Source organism: Mobula birostris, chromosome 1, assembly GCF_030028105.1.
Source record: "Mobula birostris isolate sMobBir1 chromosome 1, sMobBir1.hap1, whole genome shotgun sequence".
Classification (NCBI taxonomy): domain Eukaryota; kingdom Metazoa; phylum Chordata; class Chondrichthyes; order Myliobatiformes; family Myliobatidae; genus Mobula; species Mobula birostris.
The window spans coordinates 224,848,670-224,865,256 of NC_092370.1; the positions used below are offsets into that span (position 1 = coordinate 224,848,670).

The 16,587-nt window shown below is 43.9% G+C and overlaps 1 protein-coding gene across 5 annotated transcripts in view; it reads left to right on the forward strand.

Moving 5' to 3' along the window:
* Positions 1-16,587, forward strand: part of dicer1 (dicer 1, ribonuclease type III) — a 158,461-nt gene that overhangs the window by 40,623 nt on the left and 101,251 nt on the right. For 3 of the 5 annotated variants that reach the window (XM_072272593.1, XM_072272575.1, XM_072272583.1), the window contains exons 2-3: positions 798-858; positions 2,777-2,874. The gene's annotated coding sequence lies outside the window, so the exon portion shown is untranslated. The remainder of the gene's footprint in view (positions 1-797; positions 859-2,776; positions 2,875-16,587) is intronic. The other 2 variants (XM_072272601.1, XM_072272610.1) reach the window with 1 other exon arrangement.

A 16,587-nucleotide genomic window follows, 5' to 3' on the forward strand; every position in this document is an offset into this window, starting at 1 on the left:
ACTGAAAAACTTTCTATACTGCTTGTTATAGGCACATGGAATTTTTTTTTTGTGCCAGACAGCAGTTTAAAAGTTAAATGAGTTCTTATCTTTAAAACCTGTTATTCATTAGATAACACACAATAGTATTAATATTTTCCGAATAAAGTGATATTAACTCTTTATTTCAATTATCTGTTAATCTGTACTATATTCTTTTAGGCTCGAATGTTTAAAGCATCACTAGACTGTAAATCAGATTCTTGTAATACAGGTTCAGAAAGTTATCATTTAACTTCAGCTTTTCAAAATGTTAATTTCACGTAGTATTTTTTCCTACTGTCGGCATATTGAAAAGGACTTAACCGTGACCAAGCATGGAAAAATTTTGGTTATGTCATCCAATGCAGCATTGAGTTTTGGAATGCTGATATCTTGTCAGTATTGTCAGACAGAGAATTTGGATAATCTGTGGTCTTCTGCTTATGTTATGAAGTAGGTAAAGCCTTAGTTCAGTTTCTTGGCAGAAAGGAACTTGCATCACTCCAAAGTGTCATATTTAATAAGTGCTCGAGTCCTGGTGTGGATTTAGAGCCCTTAGCTTTCTGTCTGACACAAGCTTGCTACCAGTGAACTGAGCTGAGATTTTGTTGACGTAGCCGTGGCATCTAAAGCCTTCTCTTGTCCAAACAAACAAGTGTGATAACTAGTTTGTTAAGCCTGTTGTACATGTTCTATAGAACAACCATCAATATCTGGAATCCAGAAGGCAGCCTGTCAGTGGGAGCACTACATAACTGAGTGCTTTTCTTCCTCAGGCTATTTCTGCTCAAAGAAGCTCAATCTTGGACTCAAACCAGCAAAGCGTCAATGTTCAAGGTATGTCAATAGCTAAAGACAGCATGTGTCTCTTCAACTGCAATTTTTTTTGTCATCAGCATTTTAATAATGTTTGGTCTGAAATTTTGGAGCAATGTCTGAATCACCCAACATTGCATTGAATTCTGAACCTGTATTTTGTCTAGATAGAACAGCTTAAGTTTATGATTAAAAATTTAAAGTCCTGAGATTGGGTCTGTCGCCAATGGAGTCATTTAAAATTATGAAGAGAATTGTATTGCGAATGTTGAAGGTGTGTCATCAAATTTTAGTAGTGATGTGTTACTTTGAGTAAGTGTAACACTAGACAATGTACTCTCTGAAATGAAATATCTGATGTGTATTTTTTTTCTGTACATAGTTGGTGGGTCCGAGGGGAAAAAAACTTTTTCTTCTTAAACCTTGAGTTAGAGTCATTGATTTCTTAGCCTAAGTGCAAGAATTCCAAGAGAAGTACAATATCCCCTAAAACCCTCACTAATGTTTATAGATGCACCATAGAAAGCATTCTTCTAGGGTGCATCACAACCTGGTATGGAAGTTGTCCTGTTCAAGACCAAAAGAAGCTGCAGAAGATCGTGAACATGGCGCAGCACATCACACAAACCAGTCTTCCGTCCTTGGACTCACTTTACACCGCATGCTGTTGGAGCAGTGCTGCCAGGATAATCAAGGACACAACCCACACAGCCAACACACTTTTCGTCCCTCTTCCCTCTGGGAGAAGGCTCAGGAGCTTGAAGACTCGTATGGCCAGATTTGGGAACAGCTTCTTTCCAACTGTGATAGACTGCTGAACGGATCCTGACCCGGATCTGGGCCGTACCCTCCAAATATCTGGACCCGCCTCTCGATTTTTTTGCACTACCTTACTTTCCATTTTTCTATTTTCTATTTATGATTTATAATTTAAATTTTTACTATTTACTATTTTTAATATTTACTATTTGTAATCCAGGGAGTGGGAAGCGCAGAATGAAATATCGCTGTGATGATTGTACGTTCTAGTACCAATTGTTTGGTGACAATAAAGTATAGAGTTATTGCTAAGAAAGGCTTTAAAAATTGAGTCTCTTTCACATGGGAAAAGATTATGGATTTTAATAAATGTTTACAGAAAGTTAATAATGAAAGATTAATTCTATTAGTTGGCATGTGGATGCCCAAGTTAACACAATAAAAAGGGGTAATTATGTTTTTACTTGATTGCTAGAATTTATTATTTTTATTTAGAGATACAGAGGGCCTATTATGCCTGCACCATCCAGTTACACCCATGCATGTGACTAATTAACGTACTAACCCATATGTCTTTGGAATATGGGAGGAAAATGAGAACCCAGAAGAAACAAATGCAGTTTCAGGGGGAGAACATACAAACACCTTACAAACAGCCAAGGGAAATGAACCGGGTTCATTGTCATTGTAAAGCGATGTGCTGACTGCTAAGCTACAGAATTGATACTGTATGTACATCCCTGAAAGGCAGGGATGTGCGATTAGTCCATGGTTCTAGATTAGCAATTAATACCTACTTAACTGCAATAAGCTTAAATAACTGCAATAGGCTTAAATAACTGGGTAACTTGGAATGACTAACCCTGCATTATTCAGTTCAAAAATACTTTGTTTTGAAATCACTTTTGGATCATTGGTGTTTGCCCCCCATCAGTGCATATTACCACTTGAAGATTTACTGGTAAGCTGGGAGGAAACTTATCCTTCAAGCACTGTACTTAAAGAGAAAAAACAATTATTGAACTTTGATTTTTATTATCATTTTAAATTTGCTAAATCTTTTCAGAATATTGCTAGGTAGGATTATTTTGTTTATTACAAAGTGCAGTATTTATAGTTAATAGCTTTCTTCTGCTCCTTCCATCTCTTCCTTACCTTTTCTCTTCTTACATCAAACCAGGAATTACAGGTTGAAGAATGATGTGATTACGTAAAGGATACGGATTCATGATGCTAACATTTTATACAAACAGAGCAAATGTAGACACCTGTGAAACTGTAAGTAGACTATTAAAACTGAATTGTTTTAATGGATCGGAATTGGAATACTGAAGTTACTAAATGATTTAACATTGGCCATTATTTGGTTTAGATTGTAAAAGAATACCATTCAAAAACTAGGCCATTAGGCATTTCTGAACCTGATTTCTGAGCTGAATTTATTCATCCACACAAGAAAAGTGAAAATTGACATAAGAAATGGATGAAGATGTTTCCTGGTTAAATCGTGAATGACTAAGCCCCTACTTTGAGATTAGCCCCGGTTTCAGGCATCCCAGCTAGGAGAAGTATCTTTCCCTTCAAACTTTATAAAAATATAAGAGTTTAAGCCTGATTAGTTTAATCTCTCAAAGCAATTTATCCTCTACTCCTATCAATCTCGATAAATTTTCACTGCACTCTACCCATCACAAGTATATCTTCCTTTCAAATAGGACGCCACACCTCCAATCTCTTTTAAGACATCTATAATTGTGGTTTTGTTTCTTGTAGTCAAATCCTCTATTCAATAAAGAGCGACTTCATTTTGTCTTCCCAACTATCTGCTGTGCCCTTGTTAATGTGACTCTGTCATACATTGTCCATTCATCTGGCCTATCCCTGGCATTCTCTCTTCACCCTTCTCATTAGTCAGATTGCCACTGGCTTTATACAGTCAAAAGGCTTGGGTGAAGATCTGAGCCCCTGCTGCTTCCTTGTTCTCACATCAAAACATTGCCCACAGTCTCATGTGATGTAGTTTTGTTTAAGAACTTTACCTGTGGTACATTATCAGCCATCTGAAAATTCAAAAACAAAGTATCATTAGTCAATCCCTATCCATGTTAAAATCCAGTAGATTTGTGAAATATGTGCACAGTTACTAATTATTTAATAAGAATTCTATGATTTTTCAACACTACTATTGTCAGACTGACTGCTTTGTAGTTCCCATTTTTTTAATATAAATGGTGGGGTTACATTGTGGGAGTTCCAGAATGTCTGGAGTTCTGGAGGTAACCAGTGCATCTAGTTTCTCTATGCCATCAGTATTTGTGTCATAGATCAATTAAGTCACCTGTGCTGGTATTAAAGAGCAGTAAAGAAACTGCAAGCTTTAGCAATCTGAAGTAAGTTCTGCAGAACCTGGTCAGGGAGCATCTTTGGAGAGTGAGAAATAATTAATAGTTTAGTTTAGTTGACCTTAGACCATAGATAGTTGAAGATGTGATTCTTGTGTGTAGCTGAAGCCTGTGAAAATTAAAGCACAGAGTTTATAACTTGCCAGGCAAACTCCTTATGGGACGTGCTTGTGTTACATTATTTCAAATTTGATACTGGCAATGAATATGAAGGAAAACCGCTGATGTTGTCAGTTTTTACTATTGAAATGAAGGGAATGAATTATTATTTTGTACTATTAATTATGCTGTGATTTGTTTGACACAGGCTATAATTAGAAAGAATTATAGTATGATAAATGTTAGAATTTGTTATTTATTTGAATATTATTAATTTTAAGCCAGTTTTGCGTATTAGGTTCAGCAAAGTTGACCTCTCCTGTAAATAAATTCTTACTCAATTTCTTACTGCACATTACTCCACTGGCATTTAGGGCAGCAATGAAGTCCTCCATCTCTGTCAACAATTTTGGTCTTGGTCTTGGCAGTGTTCAGGGCTTCATTCATAGTGCCAGTAACTTCCCCTCAGTTTTCACTGCTGTCAGTTATGCAAGTCCCGCATGGAGACTCTGGAATACCATCGCACATGGATGTAGAAGGATTCTTCATTGCTGTTTCCGTAACAGTTTTGTTTAGCCAGTTGGGGTTGTTAGCTCTGAGCTGAACCTCCAAACCTGGAGGATCAGTGGACAATTCTTAGTCTGGCCTCTGCCCTTTGACCTGTTTGGAATGGGTGGCCCTGCCAAGAACATAAGGCCCTGGCTCCAGCCAGCATAGCTCTCCAGATCATGGAATCTCCAAGGTTGTGGTGCTCTTTGGAGGTGTAATAGTTTCTGGGTCAGTTATAATCAGGGGATAAATACTATTCCTCCTGTACTTGCAAGATGACAGGGTCCATAACAAGGAAACCTGGATTGAGTGAAGAGCACTGTAATATCACATGTTCTGTATTTGATTATATAAAGTCAGATCTAGGTTTAAACTTAATTTTCCTGCCTTTGCTCTGTGTCTCTTGGTTCATTATCCAACAAAAACTTTAAGGTCCAAAATAAGTTCACCTTTACATATTTGTAATTTATGCTACCATAGCATGCAATCTTCTCTATCCCTTGCCCCATGTTCAAGGTTAATCTCTTTAGTTATCTACACTTGGTTAGATTAATGCTGCTGCAATTCTTTGAGGATATGGCTAATAAACTAAATAAAGAAAAAACAATTGAACTGGTATATTTGAATTTTTGTAAGAGCATGCACAGAAATTTGTTGGGGCAGATGGAATTAATGATAATATACTGACATTGATAGAGATATTGGACAGAAAGCATTGTAGAAATGTTCTTCTCAGGAAAGTGATTTGTAGGTGAAAAGGTTTGGTCTCCAACTATTCATGCTCTATATTCATGGTTTTTTAAAGGGGAAATCTTGCCTGACAAAACTGAATTCATTGAGGAAATAACAGGCATGATAGACAAAGGAAAGTTGGTGGGTGTTGTTTCTTTGGGTATTCAGAAGGCTTTTGACAAGGTGCCACACATGAGTACGTATGACAAGAGCCCATGGTATTACTGGAAAGATACAAGCATAGAAGTTTGGCTGATTGACAGGAGGCATAGTGGGAATAAAGAAAGCCTTTCCTGGTTGGCTGCAGGTGACTAGTGGTATTCTGTGAGGTTGGTTTTGGGACTGCTTTTTTTTCCACGTATGTCAGTGATTTAGATGACAGGATTGATGGCTTTGTGACTCTGGATGACACAGATAGGTGGAGGTGCAAATAGTGTTGAGGAAGCAGGGAGTCTGCAGAAGGTCTTTAGTTGGGGAGAATGGGCAAAGAAGTGACTGATGGAATATAGTGTACAGGGTCTTTTTTGTATGTTAAATTTAAAATGGCTTCTTTGTTATGTTATACTGGGGAATGCTTCTTGGTGTTATGTTAAATGCTGAGAAAGTCTTTAGCTAGACATTTGCTTGGGTTAATACAGACAGCCGGGTGCTATTAGCCAGTGGGTGTTCATGTATCGTTTTGTTTTCAGATGATAATGCTGTCTCATATGACTGGGGACAGGGTTTTTGGTGGGGAGTTGGAGGAGAGACTGGGAGGACGGAGGAGAGACGAGGAGGACGGTGGACGGGGTTTTTGGTGGGGAGTCGGAGGAGAGACGGAGAGGACGGCGGACATGCGGGGTTTTTTGGGGGGAGTTGGAGGAGAGACGGGGAGGACGGCGGACATGCGGGGTTTTTTGGGGGGAGTTGGAGGAGAGACGGGGAGGACAGTGGACGGGGCTTTTGGGGGGAAGTCGGAGGAGAGACGGGGAGGATGGTGGACGGAGTTTTTGGGGGGAGTTGGAGGAGAGACGGGGAGGACGGCAGACGGGGTTTTTGGGGGGAGGACGGAGGAGAGACAGGGAGGACGGGGGGTTTTTGGGGGGAGTTGGAGGAGAGACGGGGAGGACGGTGGGCGGGGGTTTTTGAGGGGGAGGACGGAGGAGAGACGGAGAGTCGGAGGAGAGACGGGGAGGACGGAGGAGAGACGGGGAGTCAGAGTAGAGACGGGGAGGACGGCGGACGGGTTTTTGGGGGGAGTCGGAGGAGAGACGGGGAGGACGGTGGACGGGGTTTTTGACGGGGAGTTGGAGGAGAGACGGGGAGGACGGTGGACGGGGTTTTTGACAGGGAGTCAGAGGAGAGACAGGGAGGACGGTGGACGGGATTTTTGGGGGGAGTCGGAGGAGAGACGGGGAGGACGGCGGACATGCGGAAAGGCTCCGGTCGATCACTCCGAGTGGTCCCGAGCCGTGAGTCGACAGGATCCGGGTGGTCGTCAGAAATCGATTGAGCTCCAACGGTTGCACACAAAGAACTTGGACTTTGATAAGTCTTGGCGTCTTTTTTTTCATTACTTCCTTTTCTGTATCAAATTTATATTAATGTCATAAACTTAGTAATATCTATAAAGTGTACTTGGTAATGGGTGTGCTGGCTGATGATTGATGTTTGGGATTGATTCGGGCGGCAGCTGACTCCGTGGGAAGCGTTGAGGCAGGTGCTGGGTGGGATTTCCCCTAGACATATACGAGCCAATATAACTGAGTGTTACAAGTGGGGGCTTGTTGGGATTTGGATTTTCGTTAAAGCTGTATAGTCGTCGCGTTAAGTAGTGCGAAGATGGATCGAGATAAGATTGTAAGTTGGTGTCAATTAAAGGATGTACCGGTGAATTATGTGTGCATGCTAAGTGGGGTCAAATTCCGCATTCCGGCAGATGTACTGGTGCGAGGGTTGAGTTTGATTAAAGGTATCGGGCAGGTAGAACTTATAGCTAGAAGGGGTGGGAAAGAGCTGGAGTCCAGCTGGATGTTGGTTCGAGCAAGTGCCGACGTCATGACGTTGGAACTACCAGCGACAGTCCACGTCCAGGGGGAGGCGGGGCCGTGGGGTTTTTACACCCTCCCGGAGGACGAAAGTGAGGAGGTGCTGGAGGAGGAGCTAGATGAGACCCCAGGGGAGGTGCCAGTAGCCAGGGGTGGAGGCGCGGAGTGGGAAGGCTGGGCCAGGCCCCGTCCCCCAGTTAGGGGTGAGACCTCCGAGTTAGCGGCTGCCATTACCTCCCTAGTGAGAAGGGTTGAGGGGCCCTGCCGGAAGCTGAGCATTTTCTCAGGAGCCATGCCCACCCCGGAAGGGGAGGATGAATATGAGGCATGGATTGAGAATACGTCCCAGTTGTTAGAGGCGTGGTCAGTTTCGGATGAGGAAAAGAGACAGCGATTGGTGGAAAGTTTAAGGGGCGTGGCGGCCAGTGTAGTCCGCGAGTTGAGAGCGGAATGCCCTTCGGCTTCCCTGTCGGAGTGTTTGGATGCTTTGGAGGAAGTGTTTGGACTGTCAGGAGATCCCTGGCAACTTTCAGCGAAGTTTCAACAAATGAGGCACGGCTGAGTGGAAGAGTGTCCCTGCCCCGGGAATAAAGGTCATGTGTCAAGTTGGGAGCGACAGGAAAGTAGGAGCCCCGATGGGAACGGATCGGGCAGTGGATCAATTGGGGATTGACGATGACGCGCTACCCACTGTTTACTGTAATTTGACTGCTCTGAGGAACAGGCAGCTGCCGGAGTTGAGCCCCCAGGAAGTGGGGGCGGCTCAGTCTGATGACCCGAGCATTGGCACTAGTATGCGGTTAGCCAGGGTGATATGGGCCAGGTAGAGAAGGCGAAGCATGCCTCGGTTCCCCTACTACTGAAGGAATGACCTCGGTTGAAGCTGAAAAACCATGTCCTGTACTGGATTATGTTGCTCCCGGACCACCCCCGGCGCAGCTGATCATGCCTGAGAAGTATCGGAAGACTGTGCTCCAGGCACTACATGATGATTCCAGGCACTTAGGGGTAGAGAAGACCTATGGATTAGTCAAGGTCCGGTTTTACTGGCCCCGGAAGAGGGGGGAGGTGGAAGAATACTGTCAGACCTGTAGTCGTTGCATCAGGAGGAAGACCTTGCCTGCGCAGGCGGCCCCATTATCCCATTTGCAGAGTGCGGGACCTGTGGACCTGGTGTGTATGGATTTCCTGTCTATTGAGCCAGACACCAGCAACACCGCCAATGTCTTGGTCATCACGGATCACTACACTAGATATGCGCAGGGTTTTCCTACTAAGGACCAGAAAGCGACTACTGTGGCGAAGGTGTTATGGGAGAAGTACTTTGTTCATTATGGACTTCCTCGGCGTATCCATAGTGATCAGGGACGGGACTTTGAGAGCAGGCTTATCCATGAATTACTGGGTATGTTTGGGGTTAAGAAATCCAGAACCACCCCTTATCACCCGCAGGGTGATCCTCAACCGGAGAGGTTTAACCGGACCCTGCTGGACATGCTTGGCACCTTGGAGATTGGACAGAAGAGTAAGTGGAGTCAGCACATCGCCCATTTGGTTCACTGTTACAATTGTACTCGCAATGACGCTACAGGGTACTCGCCCTATTATCTGATGTTTGGACGGGAAGCGAGGTTGCCCATTGATCTGTGTTTTGGGACTGAAGTGGGTGAAGTACCTTTGAAACCATATCTGAAGTACGTGTCCGATATGAGGAGAGAGTTGAAAAGGGCGTACGAGTTGGCTGAGGCGGCAGCCACCAAGCAGAGTCAGCGGAATAAGAAGAGGTATCATCAGAAAGTAAAGTTCGTCCAGCTATTGCCGGGAGACCGAGTCCTTTTCTGGAAGTTAGGACTACCTGGTAAGCACAAGTTGGGGGATCGTTGGGCAGCCACCCCCTACATGGTGGAGAGTCAGTTGCCGAATCTCCCTGTTTTCTGGGTGAGACCCGAGGACAGGAAGGGGTCTGTCAAGGTACTCCGTCGGAACCACCTGTTGCCTCTGGGTCGAGAGGTGAAGGTAGACCCAGAGCCCGAATGGGAGTTTACGGCTAGTACAAGGACTCTGCGGGGGCGTGTGGTGAGGGAAGAGCCTGCTGCGAAAGAGACGGGGCCGGTCCCCACCTCGAAAAGGGATACGTCATTGGAAGATGATGATTCGGATGTGTGGTACCTGTTTCCGTTCGCTGATTCCCTGGTGCCGGGAGAAGAGACTCCTGGCCCTTCCATCACTGAGTCAGGGGAACCGAGGGAGGGTGTTGCAGAGCCGCCTGTATTACAGCCGGAATTGGGGGAAGAGAGGGTGGAGCCAGAACCTGAGGCAGAGGGCTCACAGGTGCGAAGGGGTCCCCGTGAGGGTGAGGGTCCAACAGGTAGGCCCGGGGTGTCACCTGGGGTGTCTGAACAGGAAGAGTCAGCAGAGGAAGTACAGAGGTCTCAGAGGAGTAGGTACCCCCCAGAGAGGTTGACTTACACGGCGCCGGGAGAACAGGGTGTGATCGCTACTGCCCTGGAAAGTTATGTCACTGTTTTATGCACCTGGGTTGGGTTTTGTGTTTTGCAAGGAGCACTGGTGAACCCTGTTAACGTCATGAGGGCATGACTTTTATTTGGTGGGGGGAGAGTGTACGGGGTCTTTCTTTTTTGTATGTTAAATTTAAAATGGCTTCTTTGTTATGTTAAATGCTGAGAAAGTCTCTAGCTAGACATTTGCTTGGGTTAATACAGACAGCCGGGTGCTATTAGCCAATGGATGTTCATGTATCGTTTTGTTTTCGGATGATAATGCTGTCTCATATGACTGGGGATGGGGTTTTTGGGGGGAGTCGGAGGAGAGACGGGGAGGACGGCGGATGGGGTTTTTGGGGGGAGTCGGAGGAGAGATGGAGAGGACGGTGGACAGGGTTTTTGGCGGGGAGTCGGAGGAGAGACGGGGAGGACGGTGGACGTGCGGGGGTTTTTGGGGGGGAGTTGGAGGAGAGACGGGGAGGATGGTGGACGGGGAGTTGGAGGAGAGACGGGGAGGACAGCGGACGTGCGGAAAGGCTCCGGTTGATCACTCCGGGTGGTCCCGAGCCGTGAGTCGACAGGATCCGGGTGTTCATCAGGAATCGATTGAGCTCCAGCGGTTGTGCACAAAGAACTTGGACTTTGATAAGTCTTGGCGTCTTTTTTTTCATTACTTCCTTTTCTGTATCGAATTTATGTTAATGTCATAGACTTAGTAATATCTATAAAGTGTACTTGGTAAAACGTACTGGGTGTGCTGGCTGATGATTGATGTTTGGGATTGATTCGGGCGGCAGCTGACTCCGTGGGAAGCGTTGAGGCAGGTGCTGGGTGGGATTTCCCCTAGACATATATGAGCCAATATAACTGAACGTTGCAATAGTATAGGGTGGTGTATTGATATGCAGTTTGGTAGATGAAATAAAGGCATAGACTGATTTCTAAATGAGAAAATTCAAAAATGAGGTGCAAAGGGACTTCGGAGTTCTTGTGCAAGATTCCCTAAAGGTTAACTTGCAGGTTGAGTCGGTGGTAAGGAAGGCAAATGCAATGTTAGCATTCATTTTGAGATGACTAGAATATAAGAGCAAGGATGTGATGTAAGGCTTTATAAAACATTGGTCAGATCGCACTTGGAATTTTGTGTGCCGTTTTGGACTCTTTTTCTAAGAAAAGATGTGATGGGATTGGAGAGGATCTAGAGGAGGTTCATGAGACTGATTCTGGAATTGAGAGTTACTGTATGAGGTGTGTTTGGCTCTGGGCCAATTTAGAAGAATGAGAGGTGATCTCTTTAAAACCTATTGAAAGATCTGGATAGAGTGGATGCAGGGAGGATGTTTTGTATAGTGAGGGAGTCTGGGACCAGAGAACACAGCCTCAGAATAGAGGAGCCTCCATTTCGGACAGATGAGGAATTTCTTTACCCATACGGTAGTGAATCTATTGAATGCATTACCACAGGTGGCTGTGGAGGCCAAGTCATTAAAACAGAGGTTGATGGGTTCTTGTTTGGTCAGGGTGTCAAAAGTTGTGGAGAGAAGGCTGGAGAATGGGTTTGAGAGGGAAAATAAATCAGCCTTGAAGAATGGCGGAGAAGACTTGATGGTCTGTATGGCCTAATTCTGCTCCCATGTCTTCTATCAACACTTCGGCTGATGAGATAAAACATAATGGTTTACCAGTATGTATGCAGGACTGCACAGGTGTTTTGAGACACAATGCTAGAGAAACAGCAGGCAGGCAGCATCTATGGAAAAGAGTAAATAGTTGACGTTTCAAGCTGAGACCCTTCACCGTTCCTGAGTTTCTCCAGCATTTTGTGTGTGTTGCTTGATTTTCCAGCATCTGCAGATTTTCTTGTTTGCAGATGGTTTGAGAGTATGGATGAGGCTTCAAGGGGATCCTGAGTGAAAATAAGAATTTAGCAGAAGGAATATAATGTTGAAAAATGCGAGATTATCCATTTTGGTGCATATAACAGAAAACAGGATATTTAAGTAATGAGAAATTGTGTAGTAATTGATTTCAAAAGGACCTGGGGTGCTCTATAGAAGGCCAACATACAGGTACAGCAAGTGGTTAGAAGAGCTAATGGTATGTTGGCTTTTACTGTTTAATAGTTTGACCTATAGGAGTAAAGACATTGTGTTGTAATTGTATAGGGCCTTGGTGTGACTATACCTGGAGTATTGAGTATAATTGCCTTACAACTGACATATCAACGTAGAGGAAATGCAATAGTGATTTAAGCAGGCTAATAGCAAGGATGATACGTTTACAGAACAAGGAGACATTTGACTTTTCAGGTATTTTGTGCAGTTTCGAGAAGTGAAAGACCATCTCCTTGAAACTTCCAAAGAGCTTGATGAGCAGGAAGAATGTTTCTCTTGACAGAGGAATTTAGGTCTGGGGCACAGTTTGAGAATAGGGGTTACTAACTGGACTAGCTTTTATCTCAAGAGGATAGGACATTTGAAGGCTAGTGCTAGTAAAGGGCACTGAGGTAGAAGATCAGCTGTGAATGTCAGAGCGACTTGAAGGGCTGGATGTCTCACTCGGGCTGTTTGTAAATGATGTAAAATAGATTGTGGCACTTGAGTTTTAGCAGGAATTTTACCAGGAACACAGAATAATCCTAACAAATGTTTCATTCTATATTCGATGCAAGTCATATTCCACCTGTACCCGATTCCCTGTGATTCCTGAAATAGGTGAAGGTATAACTCCGGGAAGGATTTTCAATTTCATGAAAACTAATTCTTAAAATTTGAAAAAGGAATATTCTTGATGATCCTGATCATCCTGTGGTGTTCTGAAATTTCTCAAAAATTATCTAAAATACTATATAGAACATATAGAACAGTACAGTACAGGCCCTTCGGCCCACAGTGTTGTGCCGACCCTCAAACCCTGCCTCCCATATAACCCCCCACCTTGAATTCCTCCATATACCTGTCTTAGTAGTCTCTTAAACTTCACTAGTGTATTTACCTCCACCACTGACTCAGGCAGTGCATTCCATGCACCAACCACTCTCTGAGTAAAAAAACCTTCCTCTAATATCCCCCTTGAACTTGCCACCGCTTACCTTAAAGCCATGTCCTCTTGTATTGAGCAGTGGTGCCCTGGGGAAGAGGCGCTGGCTATCCACTCTATCTATTCCTCTTATTATCTTGTACGCCTCTATCATGTCTCCTCTCATCCTCCTCTCCAAAGAGTAAAGCCCTAGCTCCCTTAATCTCTGATCATAATGCATACTCTCTAAACCAGGCAGTATCCTGGTAAATCTCCTCTGTACCCTTTCCAATACTTCCACATCCTTCCTATAGTGAGGCGACCAGAACTGGACACAGTACTCCAAGTGTGGCCTAACCAAAGTTTTATAGAGCTTTTAATGATGCATCATTACATCACGACTCTCAAACTCTATCCCTTGACTTAATAAAGCTAACACCCCATAAGCTTTCTTAACTGCCCTATCCACTTGTGAGGCAACTTTCAGGGATCTGTGGACATGTACCCCGAGATCCCTCTGCTCCTCCACACTACCAAGTATCCTGCCATTTACTTTGTACTCTGCCTTGGAGTTTGTCCTTCCAAAGTGTACCACCTCACACTTCTCCGGGTTGAACTCCATCTGCCACTTCTCAGCCCACTTCTGCATCCTACAATGTCTCTGTGCAATCTTCGACAATCCTCTACACTATCTACAACACCACCAACCTTTGTGTCGTCTGCAAACTTGCCAACTCACCCTTCTACCCCCACATCCAGGTCATTAATAAAAATCACAAAAAGTAGAGGTCCCAGAACAGAACCTTGTGGGACACCAGTAGTCATAATCCTCCAATCTGAATGTACTCCCTCCACCACGACCCTCTGCCTTCTGCAGGCAAGCCAATTCTGAATCCACCTGGCCAAACTTCCCTGGATCCCATGCCTTCTGACTTTCTGACTAAGCCTATCGTGTGGAACCTTGTCAAATGCTTTACTAAAATCCATATAGATCACATCCACTGCACTACCCTCATCTATATGCCTGGTCACCACCTCAAAGAACTCTCTGATTCTATCCTTTTCCATGATAATGCTGAAGGCCAGGGAGCGGTGGTCACTGTCCCCCAGATGCTCACCCATTGAGAGATCTGTGACCTGACCTGGTTCATTACCTAATACTAGATCTAGTATGGCATTCCCCCTAGTTGGCCTGTCCACATACTGTGACAGGAATCCGTCCTGGACACACTTAACAAACTCTGCCCCATCTAAACCATTGGAACTAATCAGGTGCCAATCAATATTAGGGAAGTTAAAGTCACCCATGATAACAACCCTGTTACTTTTGCACCTTTCCAAAATCTGCCTCCCAGTCTGCTCCTCTGTATCTCTGCTGCTACCAGGGGGCCTATAGAATACCCCCATTAGAGTAACTGCTCCCTTCCTGTTACTGACTTCCACCCATACTGACTCAAAAGAGGATCCTGCTACATTACCCACCCTTTCTGTAGCTGTAATAGTATCCCTGACCAGTAATACCACCCCTCCTCCCCTTTTTCAGCCCTTTCTATCCCTTTTAAAGCACTGATATCCAGGAATATTGAGAATCCATTCCTACCCTGGTGCCAGCCAAGTCTCTGTAATGGCCACTACATTATAAGTCCATGTATGTATCCAAGCTCTCAGTTCATCACCTTTGTTCCTGATACTTCTTGCATTGAGGTACACACACTTCAGCCCTTCTAACTTACTTGTCTTTACACTGTTTATTCTGCTTCTCTTTCCTCAAAACCTCTCTGTATGTTAGATCTGGCTTTACTCCATGCACTTCTTTCACTGCTCTATCGCTCTGGGTCCCATCCCCCTTGCAAATTAGTTTAACCAACTTCCCCCGGGTCAATAAAGTATGACTATGACTAAACCCTCCCGAACCATGCTAGCAAACCTACCTGCAAGGATATTGCTCCCTCTCGAGTTCAGGTGCAACCCATCCAATCTGTACAGGTCCCACCTTCCCCAGAAGAGATCCCAATGATCCAAAAATCTAAAACCCTGCTCTCTGCACCAACTCCTCAGCCATGCATTCAACTGCCATCTCCTCCAATTCTTACCATCACTGTCACATAGCACTGGCAGCAATCCTGAGAACGTCACCCTTGAGCTCCTGTTCTTTAGCCTTCTGCCTAGTTCCCGAAACTGACACTTCAGGACCTCAACCTCCTTCCTGCCTATGTCGTTGGTACCAACATCATCACAACTTCTGGTTGCTTTCCCTCTCGTACCAGGGTGTCGTGCACCTGGTCAGAAACATCCTGGCACCCGGGAGGCAACAAACCATGCGGGTGTCCTTCTCACGTCCACTATCAATGATAACAGAACAACTTAACAGATTTGTGCAGTCTTTTTCACTAATTGAATTGAAAGTGTTATTTTACTTGACAGATTGATAACTTCAGATGGGGAAAGTATTAGTTATTGGAATTATCACAAAAGTAATTTTTTGCATTAGCCCTGTCTGGAAAGGATTTTTCTTGGATATCTAAAGATATTTCAATCTCAGTCTTGAATATTCTCAGCAACCAAGCCTCCACAGCTCTCAAATACTGAAGATAAATTGCTCTCTGGGTTTCATCTCTGTCCTAAATGGTCAATCTTTTATTTGGTTCTAAACACTTCAGCCTAAAGAAATGCCATCCCTGTATCTATCTCTGTTAAGTCATAAGAATTTTGTATGGTTCAATGAGATTGACTATCATTAATCAGCGTGGCTCTTTATTTGCCTTAGTTTAGAGACAGCACAAAAATACTGACCAATTCAATTATGAAGTGGTGGTCCTTTGAGGACAGATTAAGTAAACTGGAATGTTATTCTCTTGAATTTGGAACAAGAAGGGATTATATTGAAACATTAGATTCTGTGACCACTGTATATAGTAGATGTTTGCCCTGAGGTGAAGTCTAGGGGCATGGTGGCCAGATAAAAAGACACAAATTTAAGACTGAGCTAAAGAGTTTATTCTCCAAAGTATTTTCTAAAAACATGGAAAAGTTTAAAAAGAGCTGGAATTCATGTTGTCACTTGGACCCTGAAGCCTTTATCTGGAAATTGCATAGGAACACAGAAATAAGGAGGAATGTTCATCTGGTCCCTGGTGTCTGTTCAGCTGTTCAACATGATTCTGGCTGATCTGATTGGCTTCTTTTCCACTTTCCTGCCTGATTCCTGTAATCTTTCAACTCTGTTCAAAAATCTGTCTTCCAAACTTGTACTTAACAAGTTAACATCAGCAGCTCTCTGGGGTAGAGAATTCCAAAGATTGAGAAAATAAACTCTTCAACTCAGTCTTAAATTTGTGTCTTTTTATCTGGAGACCATGCCCCTGGATTTCCCCTCCAGGGCAAATATCTCAGTGGTCACAGAATCTTGATATTTCAATATGATCCCTTCTCATTCCAAATTCAAGAGAATAAAGATTCAGTCTACTTAATCTTTCCTCAAAGGACCACTGCCTCATAAGAATTGATTTGGCCTGTATTTTTGTGCTATCTCTAAGTTGAGGCAAACCTGGAACCATGCTGATGAGTGATAGGCGATCTCATTGAACCATACAAAATCCTTATGGCTTAATGGGGTAGGTGCAGGGATGTTTCTTTAAGCTGAAATATTTAAAACAAAAT